Here is a 15,087-nt window from a genome sequence, read left to right as displayed (position 1 = left end):
GACCAATCGGGACCCCCAGCATTCTGCCAATCTGGTGCCAGGACTGGATCCTCTGCTGAGGTTCAGCTGCTGTCTTAGCAGCTGTTAGCAGGTAGCAGATTGAGCATTTTGCTCCCATGAGTCCCATGGACCTGGGTTCAAGACCCATGGTCTCCAACACCACCCGTTTGCTGCCCAGGGAGGTAACAGCCCAGCTTCCCAACCGCTCTGCGATGTGACCACCCCATCAAAGCACAGTGAAGTATTTGCCCAGCTTCCCAGTCTGCCTGTTATGCGCAACTGAAGAGTGGGGAAGGAAAAGGTCTTTGTGCTCCCTCAATCTAGGGCTGATGTGTGTCAGGCCAGACCCCAGCACAAGTAAGAACAGACTTAAGGCTGCTCTAACTTATGCCAGCTGCTCATCCATTCAACTTCTGGGGATACCCCATTTTCCCTGGACATGGTGAAGAGAAGGCAATTTGCAGGCTATACAGTGGAGCAATACATAACACCAACATTACTAGAGACAGGACTCAGACTCCAATGAGAACCATCTGGCCTGGGACCACCAGTTCCTTTCAGCTCCCCTCTATTCAATGGAAAGAAAATAGCTGTTCACCCGGGAGCCTCCCTAGCTCTCCAATAGCATCACTGAAAGTGTGAAGATCAAGAGGGAGCAGAGCATGCTGGGATCAGCCTTCCTGGGCCACATCCCATATTAATAACACATTTATCACACTTCCCAAGACTATCTGATTAAACCTCACCAATCCCTTGAGAGGAAGGTTCATGGTATCCTCATTTTACAGATGGGGAAACTAAGGCAGGCTTTCAGGGGCTAAAGGACTTGCCTGAGACTATACAGTAAGTCAGTGGCAGAATGGGGAACAGCACCCAAGATATCATGACTCCTTGTGTTATTCTCATTCTTCTGTACCTTGTAAGATGTGGGACGGCATGGACTCCATTGCCCAAGTTTGTGTCCTGCACTTTGTCCACCTCTCTCCTAGCAGAATAAATGGATGAGATCCTAGACAGGAGAATCTTTTCCCTCTCTAGCCAGCCTACTCTTTTTAGACATCACTAGGGGAGAAGACTGCAGAGCTAACGGGTCTAGCCATCAATGCTGCTTCTTTGTTTCACAGACAGTAATGGGAGAGGAAGGCATCTCTGTAGAAACAAGGCCTGGTAACACACAACTCTTGAAAAATACTCCCTTGGGCTCCTTTGAAACAGGCTCTTTAAATCCTGACACTGTTAAAGCCGAGCGATCATTAGCATTGCCAGGCACAAGAATAAAAAACGAAAGAGTTTGTATTTCAGCCTGCAACAAGAACCAACCCATTCTGCTGCTGGACACCCTCACGATCACACCCAGTGCTCTGAGCTCTGCCCTGGATGCCAAGCGTTAAAAAGTCACAATACTACTCTGCCAGCAATCACCGGTCCAGTCCCTGCTCTCACAGGAAGCCCCATCAGATAACCCCATCTGTAACTTATCAAGATTCATCTTCAAGCTGGTTAGGTGGTTTGCCCCCACTCCTCTTATGGGGAGGCTGTTCCAGAGCCTCACTCCTCTGATGGCTACCAGGCTGAACTTGCTCTCCCTCCTCCATTCCATCCATGAAAATGATCCGCAATGAAATCGTTCATATCAGCACTGAAGTGTCATTGTGGACATGCCAATGACATTAGTGGGGCAGGGGGAGGTGTGCACATCTCAGGCATTATTTCAACGTATCTGCATATGCAGTAAAACCTCTCTGCATTGATTACCTTTGGTTCACACATGGAAGGTTTTCTTTGCAACCACGAGGGCTAGACACTGATTTTTAAGAAGTAAAAGCTTATGTTATGTACAGTCTGAATGTGTCATGTGGATCTCACAGGCTGGTCCCTGTGGATAGACCAAGCCCAGTGCCCCTGACCAGAGCAGGTGAATCCAGTCCAGCTACACTTATAAAGGGCTGCTGGCGGGCAGTCAGAGGGGGAGATGGACTGAGACAGACTGCACCCTGGGAAGGGGAAGCCACACCAGAGCAGAACAAGGGGCCAGGGCCTCAGAGCTGACTGAAACTGGGAACCTGCCAGAAGCAGGCATGCCAGAGAACCTGGGGAGGGGTGGCCCTGAAGCCCAGGGCTAAGGAATGAGTTAAAAGTCTGTTTTTTTCTGTTTGTTTGCTAACCTCTGTTAAGAAAACACACCTCCTGGAAGAGGACTGGGCAAGGCAGTGCATGCTTTGAGGCTGGAGAGAAACCTGGGATGGCTACAGTGGGTCACAAACACATCAAGCCGGCGCGGGACAGCTTGTGGCCATGTGTTTGATCTTGCTCTGACGGCTACTACAGGCAGATTTCACTTTTATCCACATGCTGTGGCAAAGAATAACTTTGATCTCGTTTTCACTACTGAAGAACGAAGCTGAGACTCTCAACTGAGTCCCAATATTACCTTTTGGGTTTTTTTAAAACTACAGCCATCATACTAAGCTGTTGGCATCCCGAAGGGCCAGATTTCCTATCTATTTTTATGGAGAATTCCCCATGGACATAAAAATCGTTGAGACAACCCAGCAGCCCAGAAAGAGCTCAAACTACTTGACTGTGATAGGGACAGAACTAGCTGCATCCTAAAGGTGCTCCCTCCAGAGCCATGTGGAGGCCTGGCACATGGGCACAGGGAATCTTACACTGCCTCGGTCACTTAAGTCATTTCCTTGCACCATTAAGGGATTCTGCTGTTCCCAGCAGACTGCCAATAAGCAGGAGAAAAAACCCAGCCAGGTGTCCTGGGTGCTACAGAAACGTACACACCAGTGCATTCAGTATCACCACTGCAAATGTAAACGAGCTGCTGCCAGCTCCCTGCCCTCCCTTTCTGATCTCTTTTATCCACTCAGCCTCCTTTCCTCTGGTCCCACTTGATATCTCTTTCACGTACAGCTCTCTACCCAGCCGGTCCCATCACTGCCAGCAATGCTGACATCAGACGTGCAGCGTGGATTCTGTGTCAGCATCCATGGGAGGGCCAGAACTGCCTCTCCGTCTCATTTCAAAGCTGTGCTGGACACGGACTTACTCTCCAGCGACAGCCCCTTTTAATTGCTCCCCGCCTGGCATTTCTATTTAATGTTGTAGCTGGCAGAGCACCTGGAATGACAGTTTGTATGAAAGACCATAAGCAAAATGAAATTGAAATATATTGCATTTCCCTTTCCTTTCAGCTCTTCCTCCCTGCAGGCCCAATCCTGCCGTCCTTACTTAGACAGGGCTTCCATTCAAAGGGGTGATAAGTAAATTGCATGATTGAGTCCCATGGAACTGACAGAGAAGAAAAAGGATTTTTGAAAACACCCCTTATTTTGTTCTCTGACGGGTAATCTGCAAAGGAGAATACAATTTGGGTTCAGGACCATTTTGCTTCTTTACAATGAGCAGAGAAGCCCTGAAAGGGAGTTGGGGTTGGTCGGGGTTTGATTTTTTTTAGTTTGTATCTGCTCTGGAAATATCAGGATGCCCAAGTCTTAACCTCCCCGTCTGTGCGGGACGTCTCCTTGTAGGACCAGACAACTGGACAGGGCCTTGCTCTTAGCTGACAGGCTGCTGGATCTTTAACAAAAACATCACTCTTCCCCATTGTTTACTTATATTATTCTATTAGATAGCGCCGGCGAAATCAATAAAAAGCATTTGAAGTGCTCAGATTTCATTCCCTCGCGCTCTGTGAGGACCGGGCTAGTTCTCCAATTATCCCTAGTCTTCTGGCAAAAGCAGGTTAGCCAAGACCTACATTTACCATGTAAAATACTTTCAGAAAAAAGTGAAGAAAGAGAAGAAAAAATGGACAACAACAATTCCCTCCCCACTGTAGGGCACCTTTAAGTCTTCACCCTATGCAGTAATACAAAACATTTTTTACAGTGCACGAGGGGCCAGTTCATGCCTGCTGCAGGAAAGGTAATTTTTAATTTTCTAACTTGGGTGCGCATAACATCGCAACCTTATTGTTGCATCAACAATTCTGTTGCACTGAAAGTGTTTATTTAAAGTCCATTCTGACAAAGCACTAAAACAAAACACCCCAATGCCACTGCTGTGTCCTCCACTGAATACCTGCAGAGCAGCCGTTTGCAGTAACCCACTACGTACAGCGCTGGTGCCCAAACAACACACACAGAATAAATGGCCTCACACCAAGTGAGGTGCTTAAACAGGTCTGTCCATTTCTGCCCCGTTCGACACACGATAACAAAGCCAGGCTGGTCAGCACTGGAAAAAGACAGTTGGTGAGGGGGGAAAGTTTTATTTTCAAGATTTTAACAGGCTATAAGAAAAACAGACAGTATCAAAGAAACCAAAAGGTGTCAAAGATGCATGTGCCCGTATAAGTAGCTAACCCTGGGTCTTTCTAGGCAGAGGAGATGCAGCCAGGAGAGACAGCTGCTCACTAGCACAGAAGTAGTTTCCCTGAGCAAAAATATCAGCATGTCGTGGTCCTAATGTGCAAGCCGGGGCTAAAGCATCAGGTCTGCATGTACTTCTAGTCCTCCTGCAAAGCAGAGCTTCCACGTGTGACCTGGGAATCCCCGACACAGTGATGTCTGACCGAGCCTGTGGAAAACCTGGAACAAGAACTCTAAGAGGCACAAACTTTTCGGCCCTTCCATTAATCTCACTGAAGTGTTAATGCTAGAGCCTAATGAAGACACTTGATGATCAGCCTTCACTAACTGCTGATCATTTTAGCGAGGCCCTGGGGAAGCGAGGAGAGGGGAAGCCCCTAGTATGGAGGGGGGTGGATTAGGAGTCGCAGAATGGAAGTGGACACAAAGGAGACATAGCCAGGAAATGGAGAGAGAAACTGAGAGGAGGATGGCAAAGGAAAAGCAAATAGCTAAGACATCGAGGACCAAACGGGCAGGATATTCCCCCACTGAGCGATGCTGAGTAGGACAATAAAGTGCTGAATAATAAGTAACGAGGTTTACTCCAGAGACTGTATCCTCCCTGGATCTTTGTGCAAATCTCATGTTGGAACTGGGAGGGACGGACTCGGGAGTGTTCTCCATGGAATGAGGGGAGAGCAATCCTGAATTCATACTGTGCCTCACAGACTGTTAGGTTTCCAACCCTCCTGGTTTTGCCGGGAGTCTCCCGGAATCAGGTCCTATCTCCCGGAGGCTACTGATGCCAAAGTCGGAGATTTTTAGGTGCTAAAAGTCCGGCGGCGCAGCAGGGCTAAGGCAGGATCCCTCCATGCCCTGGCCCCGCCCCCAGAAGCAGCCAGCACATATCTGTGGTCCCTAGAGGGGGACCAAGAGGGTCTACCCGTGCTACCCCCGCCTTGAGTGCCGACTCCACATCTCCCATTGGCCAAGAATGCAGCCAATGGGAGCTGCGGGGGAGGAGTCTACATGCAGGGGCAGACCACTGGCCCCTTCACCCAAGAGCCTCTGCTAGAGGGATGTGCTGGTCGCTTTGGGGAGCCGCCCGAGGAAAGCGCCGCCCCCCTCACCTCCTCCCACACCCAAATTCCCTCCCAGAGGCCAACCCCTCACCCCTCCCGCACCCAAACTCCCTCCCAGAGCCCAACCCCTCACCCCTCCCGCACCCAAACTCCCTCCCAGAGCCCAACCCCTCACCTCTCCCGCACCCAAACTCCCTCCCAAAGCCCGCACCCCCTCCTACAACCCAACCCCCTGCCCCAGGCTCAGCCCAGAGCCCCCTCCCACACTCCAAACCCCTCGGCCCCACCGCCAAGCCCAGAGCCTGCACCTCCTCCTACACCCTAACCCCCTGCCCCAGAGTCCCCTCCCACACTCCAAACCCCTCAGCCCCACCCCCAAGCCCAGAGCCTGCACCCCCTCCCACACCCCAACCCCCTGCCCCAGCCCAGTGAAAGTGAATGGGGGTGGGAGAGAGCGATTGATGGAGGGAGGGAGAGGGGCTGGAGTGAGTGGGGGTGGGGCCTTGTAGAAGGGGCAGAAAGAGGCGTGGCCTTGGGGGAAGGGGCAGGGCAATGGCTTTGGGTTTGTGCAATTAGACAGTTGGCAACCCTACAGACCATAAGTTAACAGGGAATTGAGCCCTCTTCAGCGCATGAGTCTGACACCCCTGGCATAGACAGAGACAAGCAAAATTGCTCAGGCGGCCCTGGCCAGAACCACAGCTAGATCCAAAGACAAAGAAGGAAAAACAATCTAGAGCAGAAGAAAGGAAGGGAGGGTTTCACAAAAGATACATACATTAAAAAGCAACCGAAAAGGGCCCTGCAAGAGCTGCCAAAACCATTCTTGCATTTCATGGCCTGATATGATGATTGTGAGACAAGGCAACAGCAGCAGCAGCACAAAGGAAACCCATTTGTGCTGAAAATTGAAGGAAAAGATTGTTCAAGGGAATGAGGTGTTGTCCCCACCCTGTCTCTAGGTATCTAATGTGTGGCCAATTAACAGCTTCATTTTCTGTCCCAGCTCTACACAGAAATGCTAGGAAAGTGCCTGGAACAGCCTAGATCACTGACGTCTGCACCTCACTCAGCCGATCTCAAGCAGAAAGGAACTGAATACCCACTCCAGCGAGGGCTGTAGTCTACAAAATGCAAAACTGTCTGGGTTTTTTTTAAAGGATCCATTTCAGCTTCAGATTTCAGAAAGCTCTCAGCCACTCTCCATCAAAGGGGCAGCAATGTCCAAGCACTACCTGCAGCCTGTATCTTTGACTAAATGAAGGTTTCAAGGTTTTTGGATAGAAAACAAGAGCGTCATTAATCACAACAGGAGCAGCAGATCTGAAGCAATTCCGGCTGAGTTTAACACAGTGCTAAAAAAATCTAAGCTTCAACATGCATCAGTTACAGGCACAGCACAGCCTGCAAACCACCAGCTGCTTATTATGCACTAGCTTGGGGAGAAAACCCCTCAAGATTGTTTCTCTTTAGTTCCCTACCAGTGCCCAGAGATGGCCAGCCTTGCTCCTTGAATCAGCCAGGAGTGTGGAGAGGGACAGAGGACAGGACTGGAGAGCTTCTCCCTGACACTGCTTGACTGGTTCAAGGAGTGAATTCAGCATGCTGCACTCTTAGGAGGCCACCAGGCTAGAACCAGTAGTTACCAGCAGGAGGTGAAATGCAAAGCAACCCTGAACACTGTACCGATATCAGCAGTATGCGCTGACTATCCCTGCAGCCAGGATGGGTTAGGAGTTGGAGGTGAAAGGATGGTGCTCATGGCTCACTGCTCCTCTCCCTGGCCTCAGTTTGGGGCCCCCTCAGGCATCAGGCCATTGCCTCCCTGGGTAGAATTATGCAACTCCCCCAGTCTCAGCTGAGTCCTGGGCTCCAGCACCCCGTGGCTCAAACGTGCTTACCGAGCTGGTTCAACTGGGTTCAGTACCTGCAGATCCTCCTTTTGGGAGTCTGCTTACACCACTGTCCTGTTCATTTCAGCAGCAGGAACGGCACTGAGCATTAAATAAACCGTTTAAAAAAAAAAGAAGAAGAAGAAAACGGGAGAAACAATTCTATCGTGTACAGCTCTGAGGAACCCTCTAAGATGGGTCATCAGCAGGACTTGAAACTTCACATCCCCACTACTACCTAGAAGCCAGCCTGTGAGTCTACAGGACATTGCTGGGGGGGGTTATGACCTCTCTCTCTCTCTATGTAAATTGAAGTAGGATGTTGGAGATCAGGAATTCTGAGCTCTGTCTCTTCCTGATGGGCTGGATTGCTGGAGTCACTGGGTGAGGTCTTCTGGTTTATGCTATACAAGGAATCAAGACTCAATGGTCCCTTCTGGCTTTAAATGTGAATCTATGAATCCTTGGGTCTGAGAAGGGAGTCTGTCTAGTGGCTAGAGACAGGATAACTGTGACAACCAGGGAGTAGACACCCTAAGGGGAAAAGAGGGATTCTGAGCCCCAAAGAACAAACAATTGAATCAACTGGCTTATACCATGTGATTGTGTATAAATATGTTGAGTCCGGCGTTTTATGAAAGCTTGTCATGCTCCAAACTAGATAGTCAGTAGGAGATGTGCATACAAGTGATGGCTATGGATAGCTGCATGTCTAGAGATTTTTAATTGTAACTGCGGTGCGACTATAGCATTGACTCACAAAAGGGGGTGAAGTAATCAGGCTGAGGGGGGACATCTCCCAGGCTAGTTGTTTACACAATACCCAGCCCTTGTCCAGCCAGAAAAAACACAATATTGGACCATTACCATTCACGGAAAGACATTGATAAGAAAGGCAAACCCAAGTCTTGGAAAACAGAGAAAGAAGGGAGTTTGCCCCCTGCAATAATCATGAGTCTTTATGCCAAAAGAAAGGGGAGCTGGGGGAGAGCAGGAAAGAAGAGAAAAAACTTTTAAATACAGGCTTGGGTTTGAGAATTTTTATCCAGAACCTGAGGACACCAGCTATGTTGGAATGCTAGACTCCCCTCCAAGACAGAGGGCATGCTGGGAAACTGGCCAGAGGCACCAGGTAACTTACAGAAAAGGGAACTGAGCTAACACAGATGTGTGAAAGCCTGAGATTGCATCTCTCTGGTTATTTCCTGTGTAACTTGTAAATTTTTGCTTCCCCCGATGAGTTCATCTTCCATTCTGTGATTTTTTCTATTAAATATACCTTCGTTTATTTTTACCCCAAGCAGGTCTCTGGCCTCTGGTGTGCAAACTGTGTTCCCCAGAGTGAGCTGATCGTTCGGGCAGGTTTCACTCCTTCGGGGGTGCTGAACCAGAAGGGAGAATTCCAAGTGTCTGGTAGTTAAGAACGTGGCAAGACAGATTCGGGGGAACTTGGGACTGGAGGAAATTGCTGAGGTCATCCCACAAGGAGGAACTGGGCTGATGGCAGCCCAGTGAAACCTTTCTGCTTGTGGGCTGGCTCCTGGCGTCAGGGCTCTGAGCCATGGCAGCACAGCATTAAGGCACTCGACGTTATAAGGCAGGTGGGGACAGGACCCCTCGCTGGTCTGGGTAAGCCCCAGTATGGCACAACAACTAAATCGCATGGTTTGGGCACATTCGCTCCAAAGAGCAGCATGGCTGAGTGGCGAAGACTTGGGTCTGCCATATTTGTAATCTGCACCCTAGGCTGGGGTGCGGACAGACAAATGACGTGTAAACGAAGAAGATTTTAACTGGGATTACTAAGAAAGACAAAGCTGGAAACCGACAAGATCATGTTAGAGACCATGGTCTGACTACAGCTGAATGTTTGTTATGGGTCTCAGAGGAGCAGGTAGCAATGGTGCCTATTATGAAGGCAACGCTGTCCACTATAAAACGGTTTTCATTTGCTTAGAACTTTAACTATTTGGGCTGAAACGTCCCAAGATAAACTGGACCAGGGAGGGGGAAGGCAGAGGAAGCAAGGGGAGACTAGGACTATAAGATAGAGCAGGAGGGGACTGGGAGCTGGTGTGGGCTGGGACAGTCTGGACAAGGAGATGGGGATCAAGAGCTAGGGCTGGAGAGTCTGGCATGAGAAGCCAGGGGTGAACAGGCTTTGGGGGCGAATGGGCAGAAGAGTCTGTGACCAGCAAAGCACACTCCCTTACACAGCCTGGAATGGAACCCAGGGTCCCTGAGTCTCAGCATTCCTCCGCTATCAGCAAATATCTGTGAAACCCATGGGCAAAGCATGTATCCCATCCCTCTTGAATGGCTGGTATGTGCAGAGGATGACAACCTTCCATTGCTCCAGTTCCGTCATTACCTCAAGTGGCAGATGTCTGTATGGTGGACCTAAAGGTTACAACTCTGCTGATGAACCACACGGATAGCAATAAGATTCCACATGATGGAATTTGCTTTTTTAAAACCTAGGAAATGACATACAGAAAATTATATTGAAAGAAAATTAAGTAAAGTCAAGCACTCAAAAGTTAGGAAATGTCAGAATTAAGTTTGCCTGGGTAACCTTAATTTGGCTCCCTTCCCATATGCATTATATACCATTTGTAGTTACATGATCACATACTCTATTTTCCACAAGACCCCTGCCTCATTCAGTGCACAGAACACACCTGCTCTGGGAATGATTCAGGGCTGTTGTCTTTAAGGCCCCAGCATCATTTTCTGAAGAAGCTGGAAAATGTACAATGGCTGAGGGAGAGGATTGCAGGAAGTGAAAGAATGGCCTCATGGTTAAGGTAATTGAATGCTGCCCTGGAGAACTGGCGTCTATCCTTGCCAATGCCACAGAGTTCTTGTGTGGTGCCGGGAAAGTCACTTCAGCGTTTCACACGTGACCTCTAGTTGTGTGTCCCTCATTCTCTGGGTGTCTGATTTAAAACCCTGGGGTTTGATTTGCAGAAACACTGAGCACTCACAGCTGCCCTGAATTCACTAAGAGCTCTGCTTTGAACACATCAAGTGCTATATCATGTTAAGTACTCTGAAAAATCAGGTCCTACAGGTCTCAAATTAGGCACCAAAAATTAGTGGACACTTTTGACTTTAATCTCTCGGTGTGTCAGTTTCCTATTCAATAACACCACCCCTTCATCTCCCCAGTGTTGGGAAGATAATCTTTGGGAAGTCCTCAGATACTAGAGTGATGATTAAAGACCGTGTCATGACACATATGCCCAAGTCGGGCAAATTCGGTGGCACAATGCTGACGTTTCCTAACATTTAAGTGCTTGACTTTATGACCTTCACACTCTTTGTTCAGTTTTGTGTGTGCAATTACTATTTGTATCAGAGTGGTGTCCAGAAAGTTAACAACGTTGATGGATACAGTGAGCAGATGGGTGGGGAAAGAGGAGGAAGGAGTGAAACCAACCTGTTACTCATAGTGACCAGTAGTGACAGCTCACCCCCTGCCTGGGTTCTGCTTGCAGACCAGCCCAGGTCAGGCTCACAGAGGGATCTGAAGAAGAATGGTGGCAGTTCCCATCCTGTCTGGGAGTTTTTCCCGTGTAGCTCTTACAGCATGGGTGAACCGGTGTGGGTCTCTGATGGAGATACTGACCGGCAGGCAAAAGAGGGCTTCTGGCTGCAGTCAGCAAGTTTGCAGAGGATAAAGAGAGAAGCAGCTTTCTGACCATCCGCTGAAGCAGAAGTCGGGCATCAGCTACCAGCACAACACTGCAGGCTGCAGCCACATAATCATTGTTATTTCTTTCTTCCACAGCACCCAACGTGGGCTGGAAGCACCACAGTGCGGATAAACTCATGCTCCCTGCCCCATGCGGACAATCTCATTTTAGGCACAACAGCAGGGGGGCAGAATAAACCAATGGGCAAGGAGGCCAGGGTTTATATGGGCACTGAGCCAGGCATATGCGGAGCAGGTTTGGGTTTGTAAAAAAAATAAAATAAAAAAAATTTTCTGACTCACTTCTGCTGCGTTTCAGGGAACGATGTGATGAGGATAGCGTATGATCCATGGATGGGGGCAACGGGGCAGAGAGAGCTCTAGAGGAAGAACATCAGACATGGAGCATGACATAATTAGCACCAGTGCAGGTGTAGCTGTGTGGCTCTCAGGATATTAAAGAGACAAGGTGGGTGAGATAATTTCTTCTATTGGACCAGACAACCACAATGTTCTCAAATGAACTCACACAGGACAATGATAACAGACAAAAATGCCCTGTCACCTACGGGTGGACACTTTTCCCAGAGCGATCACTCTATAGCTGACTTCTCAGTCCTCATCCTCAAAGGAAACCTGGACAACACTTTCAAACGACAAGCCTGGGAGTTTAAGGTTTACACTGCATTTTCATCAGAAAACCTTTTGGCTGTCAGGGGTGTGAAAAAAACCACACCTGTGACTGACAAAAGCTTTACTGACGGAAAGAGCCAGTGTGGACAGTGCTTTGTCGGCAGGAGAGCACTCTCCTGCCAATAAAGAGCAGCTACACTGTGTATCTTCCAGCCGCACTTCTGTAGCAGCACAGCTGTACCACTGTATGATACGTAGTGTAGACATGGCCTTAATTCACAACTCTGCTAGACATTAAAAATCGTGGACTGAACAGAGACACTGGCTTTATGGTTTATTATAACAATCTGTAACCCACTAATCCCCTGTTTTTGTCCTATCACTGCAGAGGTGTTAACAGGCCATACTATCTTGAATGTTCCCTTACGCAAACTACTTATACTAAATCTGTTCCACCTTACATTTAGGTGCAATGCTGGGAGTACCTTTTCCAGACTTGAAAAAGGACTCTGTATGGCTGGAAAGAAAGCTTGTCTCTCTCACCAGCAGAGGTCCAATAAAAGATATTACCTCATCCACCTTGTCTCTGTAATTAGCACCATACAGAGAGGCAGCAAAGGCTCTTCCTCTCATGCACATCATGTCCTCGAAGATTTCTTGAGCTGTCCCCAGCAATTAGCTCGCCATATTAGTAGGTTTGCTTATGTAACAAAGTTTGTTAAAGTCAGCTAATTGTGAATTATGAGTGTATGAAGACAAAGTTTTAATTACACTTAACAAAAGCAACATTCTCAAGCACACACTCTTTTTCAGATCTTCCCCTCTCCTCTGCTTAATTTCTTATGTGACTTCCTTGCCAGTCAAGGAAATCGTAAGGCAGTTTCACTGTAACCGTTTCACTCAGAATATGAGAACTGCACAAGTTTTCAGCAGATATCTTGATTCACTGCTGAAATGCAAGGAAGCAGCAGCATCAGAGGGGGTCCAGAGAAGGGCAACAAGAATGCTGCCAGGCCTGGAAAATTCTCATATGAAGAGAAACTGGAAACATTGGGACAGTTCACCATAGAAAAGAGATGAAATGTATATAAAGAAATGACTGGCCGAGGGAAGAGAGCTAGAAAGAGCTTGCTGTCTCATAGAACAGGAAAAAGGCAACTTCGGTGAAAAGGAAAGTAGCAAATTTAAAACTGATGAAAGGAAATACTTCCTCACACAATGCGTAACAAGTCTGTGGAATTCTGTTGAGACCAAGAGCCCAGCAGGATTCAAAAGGATATTGGACACTGGTATCAATATCAAGACTCTCCAGCATTATCACAATAAACATCACTAGAAAATTAACAGGAAGAAAAGATTTTAAAAAACCCTCATATTTCAGGGCATGAGTCAACTTCTAACTATTGAGGGTTAGCAGGAGTTTCCCTGGGGCAGGCTGTCTCATAACTGCCTGTAACAGGGTACACTCACAGCTGGGGACACCTACTTGAGGCTGGGTCTGAGGATTAGCTCTCTGCCCATCTAGCACCCCTTTCTGTCTGTCTCTCTTACTCTGGGATTCGTATGCTCCTTTCTTCATCCTGTTTAGTCCTCCCCTTCCAGGGTGTCAGAGTCCCACTGGACAGACTGGCCGTATGCCATCAGGCAGTCTTCTGGTACAGCGCCACTTTCCCAGGGGCTGGAAGGGAACCTGGGTCCACCCACCACTCCAGGTTCCAGCCCAGGGATCTTGTGCCTAGCAATATGCTCAGTCTCAGATCCTGTTGCTGTTTTCCCTGGGCTCCTTCCTACCTCACTTCTCTAGCTCCTGGCCCACCTCTGGGATTATGAGCCTGAGATTCGTCTGCTCTCAGTGGCTACTCCCCACTCTCAGCTTCTAGTCCAGGGCTAAATCCCAGGGTTTACTCTCCTCTCCAGAACTTCTCCTTGCCCCTAGGCAAATCCCTTTCTCTCTGGAAAGTGACTGCAGAGCTGCCCCCGAAGCCACTTCCCGTGCTCATGTCCTGTTCTATACTCCTAGCCCAGTTTCTCCTCCAGCTGGGATGCATCTGCCATTAGGCCCTGTCTGTCCCTGCTTCCCCTCCAGGTGCAGAATTTAAAGTTAACTGGCCCCTTCTGGCCCACAATAACCTGCTCAGGGCTTGTGTGAGGTTGACACCCCATCCCGGAACCTATTGAATAGTTCTTCCACCGTCCTCTGAAGCAGTTGGCGCTGACCACTGACAAAGGTGAAACTCTAGCCAATGTGAACGCCTGGTCTGATCCTGTGTGGCCATTTCTACGTTCCTATGATCAGGAGAAGGGCTTTCTGTATATCCACAGACCAAGTGTGTAAAGAGTTCATGCCTTGGGTGTTACTAAATCCTACGTTTAGTATATTAACTTGTACACACACACACACACCATATGAGAGTTAAATCTGGAGGATGATAGATGGCAGCTACAATGAAGCACAGAAATGAAAACCAGGAGACCAGTGCAACAGAGCAGCAGTGCATGGTGAGACATGAAGGCTTTAACTACAGAGATAAATGGCCCAGTGGGCTCCTGGTCTCTACTAAGCCCCAGGCAATAGAGTAATACAAATAATAATTAGTAGCTGAAAGCCTGCGCAGTCACCTGGATGTCACAGTTGGGTCAAGTAATCCCCATCTGTGCAGTCTCCCTCAAACAACCAATGAAATTGTTGCATGCAAATTATCTGTACAGTAAAGATGACAACTGGCTGAGTTACCTCGGCTGTCTAGGGCTCTTAGCATGGCCTTGGTACATCCGTTACTGTAGCTATATTCAGCATGTGGGCAATTCCCAAAGTCAAAATGGCTGAGATCTTCAAACTGGCCAGTAACAGACCATAAATCCCACTGGTGGTTGAAGCCGGTGATATTCTGAACAAAAAGAGCTCTCAACCACGCGCACAGCAATTTCCAGCACTTCACACTGACTCTACAGACATTCACGGCTTCAGAGTGACTCCCCTGGAATCTTGTTATATAGAAAAGTATAATGATTAAAAGGAGCATTTCATGCTTCAAGTTAACCAAAGAGATGGGTTTGGATGCTCCCTGGAGGATTCAGGCGCTATCAAAGGGATCCTGGAAGGTTGAATAATTTCTAGATTTGTTCCCTAAATCTGGAGTTCATTTTTACATGTAAAGCTCTGAGCAACAGCATCACCCATCCTGCACATAATCCTTCCAGCTCTTTCCCCCAAGTTCATTGCATCTCTTCTGGAAAGCTTTTCTCCCTGGCATGCCTTCACTGATCTAGCAGATGATCCTATCCACCCCACATCAGAAGCAACATCCTCCATATCCTGACAAAGACACCTAGAGGCCTTCAGCAATTATTGCCTTTGTTGTCAATGAGCTCTGTAGTCCACCAGGAACAGGGCCGCCCAGAGGATTCAGGGGGCTTGG

The 15,087-nt window shown here is 48.3% G+C and overlaps 1 protein-coding gene across 3 annotated transcripts in view; it reads right to left on the bottom strand.

Moving 5' to 3' along the window:
- Positions 1 to 15,087, bottom strand: part of TTBK1 (tau tubulin kinase 1) — a 154,488-nt gene that overhangs the window by 101,469 nt on the left and 37,932 nt on the right. The window lies entirely within an intron of this gene.

This window comes from Gopherus flavomarginatus, chromosome 4 (genome assembly GCF_025201925.1).
Source record: "Gopherus flavomarginatus isolate rGopFla2 chromosome 4, rGopFla2.mat.asm, whole genome shotgun sequence".
NCBI lineage: Eukaryota > Metazoa > Chordata > Testudines > Testudinidae > Gopherus > Gopherus flavomarginatus.
The sequence above is the reverse complement of the archived record's forward strand: the minus strand, read 5'-3'. Positions and strand labels throughout refer to the sequence as shown.